This window comes from Delphinapterus leucas, chromosome 15 (assembly GCF_059928025.1).
Source record: "Delphinapterus leucas isolate spDelLeu-1000000601 "Yukka" chromosome 15, BTC_Dleu_Yukka2, whole genome shotgun sequence".
NCBI lineage: Eukaryota > Metazoa > Chordata > Mammalia > Artiodactyla > Monodontidae > Delphinapterus > Delphinapterus leucas.
This window is the reverse complement of record NC_143143.1, coordinates 82,505,980-82,511,666: the sequence shown is the minus strand read 5'-3', so window position 1 is coordinate 82,511,666 and position 5,687 is coordinate 82,505,980. Positions and strand designations below refer to the sequence as shown.

Genomic DNA, 5,687 nt, shown 5'->3' with positions numbered 1-5,687 from the left:
AATTGAAACAGAGACATCAGAATTGAAACACATTACCCAGATTTCAATGGAAAGACTTCCCTCTGGGCTGTTGCCTGGACCAGTCCTTGACAAAACCAGCCCTATCCTCAGAGAGGAGGTGGGACAGGTAGACTGGAGCCTCTTAACATTGATCTTGACTCTCTGATATCTTAACATTGTAAGTTGAAACGATTGGTGTAGATGAGGTACAAGACCCACAAGTGGTAAAATGTTTTTTCTCCAGGTGCAGGATCTTCCAACAACACTCTGATTCAGTGGCTCTCAAATGTTTAAGTCCTCCACAAAATTGTGACCTAGTGCACATAAACTAAAAGAAAAGTTTAACAAACAGTATTTCCCTTACTGTGAGAGAGGTACCCCGATACTGATATTTTCTATTCTATTCCTTTTTTAAATTTAATTTTTTAAAATATGGAATGCTTTACAAATTTGCATGTCCTCCTTACACAGGGGCCACGCTAACGTTCTCTGTGTCGTGCCAATTTTATTTTATTTTATTTTATTTTTTTCTATTTTTTGGCCACGCTGCACAGCATGCGGGATCTTAGTTCCCCGACCAAGGATCAAACCCACGCGCCCTGCGGTGGAAGCACAGTGTCTTAGCCACTGGACTGCCTGGGAAGTCCCGTGCCAATTTTAGTATGTGTGCTGCCAAAGCGAGCTCTCTATTCCTGTTTTTAAAATTGCTTGTCACAAACGACTAAACAGATTCCATGAGCCATGACGAGTGTGACTCATTTGAAAACACTGCTCTCATCCACAGAGATTTCATCCCAACAACGAGCTGGGTTCAGAAACCACAGAAAGAACCGTCTTGAACTCTGTGTGGGGAAGTGGCATCCTCTGATCCTGGAATGTTCTTCTGGCGGCAAGGGATTTTCAATGTATTGGGTAGAGAATGGCAAATAAAGATCAGCAGGGAAACTTTTTCCCATCAGCCCAAGGTACTGCCTCCAATATGGACAAAAGACCTCTACTTTTAGAGCATGGGTGATTAGCTGGGACAAAAAGACAAAACCCACTCTGTGCAAAAGAGCCTTTCTAGTAGCCAATTAGCAAACCAAGGCTCCCAGCCCTTGCCCAGCAGATGGCGGAGCCAGTAGAGAACAATGGTGAGAACATCGGCTCTGGAAACAGATGGGCCGTGGGTTTGAATGCCTTCCGACCTGGTGCTACCTGTGTGATCTGGGGCTAGTTTCATAACCCCCAGCAGCCTAAAATGAGGATAATAATTGTTCCTACCTCTAGAGTTGGTGAGAGGATTAAGTAAGGTAATAAAGAGCTTAAGCTCAGTGCCTGGCATATAATAGGCACTCAGTAATATAAAGTACACACCACACACACACACACACACACACACACACACACACACTCTCAAGATGACTTCCTCTCTGTAATGTCTCTGTTTAGAGAGTCTATCATTTTGTAACAAGACAAGGTGTAAATAAATAAATGAGTGTATTTCTTTCTTGAGATTGTGTCTGTGAGTTAGAGATGATGAAGAAATGGAAGGAAATTATGACTGTGTTACCCTGACCCTCCTTCGGGATTCGCCCCTCATGTGTCTGATGCACTAACGCAGTGGAGCTCTGTTTTTCCCACCAGAGTCCCACAGGCGTCAGGGTTCTGTTGTTGTTAATGTGGAAGAAACATGGTTTGCTGGAAAGAGGCAGTTACAGGTGGGGAAAGGCTGCCCACCTGGGGCATCTCTCCCTATACAGTGTCCCCACCGGCTGAGCTCAATGCCCCGTCATTCCACTCCTGAGACCATCTGACTCTCCTCACCAACCTCTGGGCTCCCACTTCTGTCCATTTCAACACAGCAGCCAGAGGGGTCTTCTAAACCCTAAATCAGATCATGGCACGCCCAAAGCACTTTAGATAAAAATCCAATTTCATCCTGGGGCCTGCTGGGCCCCGCAAGTGGGGTCTGGTCCCTGCAGCCCTTTCCAGGCTCAAGTCCTTGCTCTCTCCCTGGAAGCAGCCTTCATTCTGCTCCCCTAACAAGCCAAGCTTGTTCCTTCCTTGGGGCCTCTGCCTCTGCTGTTCTGGCAGCCTGGAGGCTCAGCCTGAGGATCATTCCCCAGCTCTCTCTGGCCACATAGATCTGAGCTTAGGTGTCACCTCCTCAGAGAAGCCCTCCCTGACTACCCCATTTAAGAGTACCCTCCCCACCCTCATGCCCCCAGCACAGTGTCCATTGTATTGTCCTGTGGCACTGATCAGGGTCTGAAACTGCCTTGTTTGTTCATGTATTTAGTGTCTGTCTCTAAGAATGGAGATTCCACAGAGCGGGGACCCAGAATCCCAGAGCCCAGAAGAGTACTGGGCACGTAGCAACTTTGTTGAATGAATGAATAAATGAAAGATCTGAACTTGGCCCTGCCTTTTCCTAAATCCTAGACCAGAATGGGTTGCAGTTACAATGGGTATCCCAGGATTTCACAAACCTGCATATGGCATTTGGAAAAATGCAATAGAGATGAAATTTAATCTCTTCTAGATGTTTAAAGTCCTGCCCTAGAATTTTTTTTTTTTTTTTACTAAATTTGGGTGTTTGGGCTAAAAAAGCATGATGGAATTAGCACCTGACATCTATTCCCAAAGGGATTAGTTCACTTGCCTCTCCTTAAAAGTTGACAAGCCAAAGAAGTAAGATATTAAGGATCAGAGAGGAATCGGGGAGCGAGAGAGAGAAAGAGAGGGAATAGCTAGATTGCTTCATTCATCTCCTCAGCCCAGAAGCAGGCCTTCAAGCATTCATGGCTGCCTGTCCAGTGCCAACTGGGGTTGCCTGTCCAGTAAGTGCATCACCACAAGGCTCATGGGCCCCTGATATGGAATCTCTGTTTTAAGCGATGGTGGCACCTAACCGGGGCCTTGTGGGTCGCCATCACACACAAAAGAGAGAAGATTAAATTCCGGCAGGCAAGTAGCCACAGCTGCCTGCCTAGTTCTTGTCCAAACCCAACAACTTAAGCCCCTAGTGGAAGTGAAATAAAAAAAAAAATACAATGCCAAATCCAGGCCAAAATCTGTTCCAACATCACCAGGCTTTTACATTTAAAAATGAAAGAAAAAAAAACAACACTCTGTCTTTCAACTGAGCTGCCTTCTACGGCTCTTACTGTGTATAATGTGTACAGACACATACGCACGGGGCCCTCCACCCAGCCCGGCCTTCACAGTAGAATAGGGAGTTTACAGGAGTGGGAGTGTGGGGTGTGCACCCTAACATCACCGGAGCCAGTATTTGCTCGAGAAGAGGTCTTTCTAGATGTGAGTCTCTCTGTCCACGCCCAGGCTGTTCACCATTTCACTCGGCTGTCTGGAGCACAGTCTCCATCATTCCCCAGACCTTTCTAGAGGCCCTGCTCTGTGCAGGAGGCCATGGGACCACAGCAGGTTAAGAGCCGGCTTGGGCACCAGACAGAGGAATGATTCTGGGCAAGAGACCTAGGTTTGCCAAGCCGTGGATGGAGAGCGTCCAGCTAGGCTCTCTTGAAGGGAGCAGGAGAGCAGTGGCCACCCAGACCTGACCCCACCCTTTACCAGCTGTATGACCTTGGGCACAAGACTGGACATCACCCAGCCCCCATGTCCTCACCTGCATCTTAGTTTCCCTCTGTCCCCAGGAGTGATTTTAAGGATGAAATGAGATGAAGTATGGAAAACACAATACCTGGCACAGAAAAACTGCTTCTAATAACAGACCACTTACTGATACCCTTTAGACCCACCCTTTGCAAACTATAATATGCCTGCTGATTACCTGGGGATCTTGTGAAAAGGCAGATTCTCATTCAATTGGTCTCGGGTAGGGTCTGAGATTCTGCATTTCTATCCAGGACATAGGAGCTGTTGGTCTGAGGACTTACTGTGTGAGCCCTGGAGGAGTGGAGCTGGTTGACAGACATGGGCCCTGCCCTCTGCTCCTCCAAACAGTAGATGTTGTCCTAAAAGAATGCCCGAGCGGGCTCTCTATGTGGTTCCACGCCTCCTACCAGGCCCACTGCATTGGAACCTCAGCCAGGCTTCTGGTAGATGGTCCATGGTCACGAGCCACACTGGGTGAGGGAATCTGCCCAGCTCGGTTCAGAGCCATCCATGGCAAAACAAGTAAAGGCTTTACAGCTTCTAAGCCACATCATCAAACATGAAGGACAACGCATGGGCCCCAAGAGCTCTCTACAGATCGTCCACAGTCTTCCTTCGCATGCCCACCCGCATAACCCAACCCCACCTCTTTACTTTCAAAGGAGGCGCCGCAGGAAGGAACATTGGTGGATGAACAGGATGGTCGACGGGCCCTGCAACCATGGCGTCCCGCTGGGTGGGCTGGTGGCAGCCTGCGAGGCTGTGGTAACGTGGCAGAGCCGTGCACGCTGCGGGCCCTACGCCTCCTACACTGCCTCTTTGTCTCAGGCTGAATTTCCCCTACTTTTTCCCCTCCTGCAGGGGAAAGCTGCTTCGATTGTTTCACTCGTAGGGCCAGTCCAAACCACAGAGCTTGGCACTGCCTTCAAACCTCCCATTTGCCAACGTCTGTTTATCAGATCCAAGGCGTGTTCTTTGGGGCTTATGGTCTGACAGGAGCACTATTTTCCAGCCGCGAGGGACATCCAACTGTTATATAAGGCCGCACCAGCTTCATTCATTCCTCCAGCGTGAACGTGCTTTTGGAAACGGCAAGGTAATTGGCAAGACGAGAATCACTGTGTGCTGGGCTGGTTCAAACGGAACGACAGTCATTTCTGTCGTGGTGAACCCCAGCCTTCCTGCTCCCTGGTTCCAGTCCAAGGGTCTTAGTGGGCGGGAGAGGCGGGGAGGGGACGGGAGGGAATCTTTAGATAAACTCTGAGTGGATCTCAGCAGCCAGAGTGATCTCTCCAGCACGCAAATCATGTTAGCTAAAGCCCGTCGCTGGCTTCACAGCCTCCAAGACTCCAGGGTAAAATCCTGAATGGCCGTAGACGGCGTTTCCCAGTCTCGTCCCCTGTGAGCTCGTCTCGCTGGCCCCATGCATCTTCTCCAGCACACATCCCCCCGCCCTTGTGCTTTTGCAAACGCCAGGCCCTCTGCCTGGAACACTGGTCCCTCCCTTTGCACCTGGTCAAAGCCTCCCCGTGCTCTGGAGCCCCACGCCTCGGAGCCGACTAGGTCAAAACCTCCTTTAAAAGCAGCCAGAGCGCCTCTCACCTCTCCTTCCTACCATGTGTTACAGCACATTTATTCCTTGGATCATTTGATCAACCTCACCCCAGTTATATCATGAGCTGCATGAGAGAGACCAAGCTTTTTCGGCCTCAGTATTGTGTCTCAACATCTGGTACAGAGGAACCGCTGGGTAAATGTTTCTGAGTTCCTCTAAAAGTCTCCTGCATGTTAGAGAAGTTCCCGGCAAGAATCTGTTTTTGAGAATCCCAAACAGAGTTATTTGTTTCCTTCTAGGCTAAGTCCCCATAGCCTCTCCACTGCTCCTTGGGCCTCCATTTAAAGCACTGGTCACCAGTATGGGTTTTACCATCTGTCTTCCTTGCCTACGTGCTGTGTGGGCAGACAGTGGGCTTCTAGAAGAAGACCTTGAGGCAAGGATTTGAATGCGAGGGATCTGGTTGGGAGGGGCGTCCGCAGAAGACCTGGTGGAGGGTGAGAAGTGAGGGAAG

At 49.3% G+C, this 5,687-nt stretch overlaps 1 pseudogene; it reads right to left on the bottom strand.

Annotated features, from left to right (window-relative positions):
• Nucleotides 1–426: 426 nt before the first annotated feature.
• LOC115803401 (U6 spliceosomal RNA) lies at nucleotides 427–524 on the bottom strand (annotated as a pseudogene).
• Nucleotides 525–5,687: the final 5,163 nt, after the last annotated feature.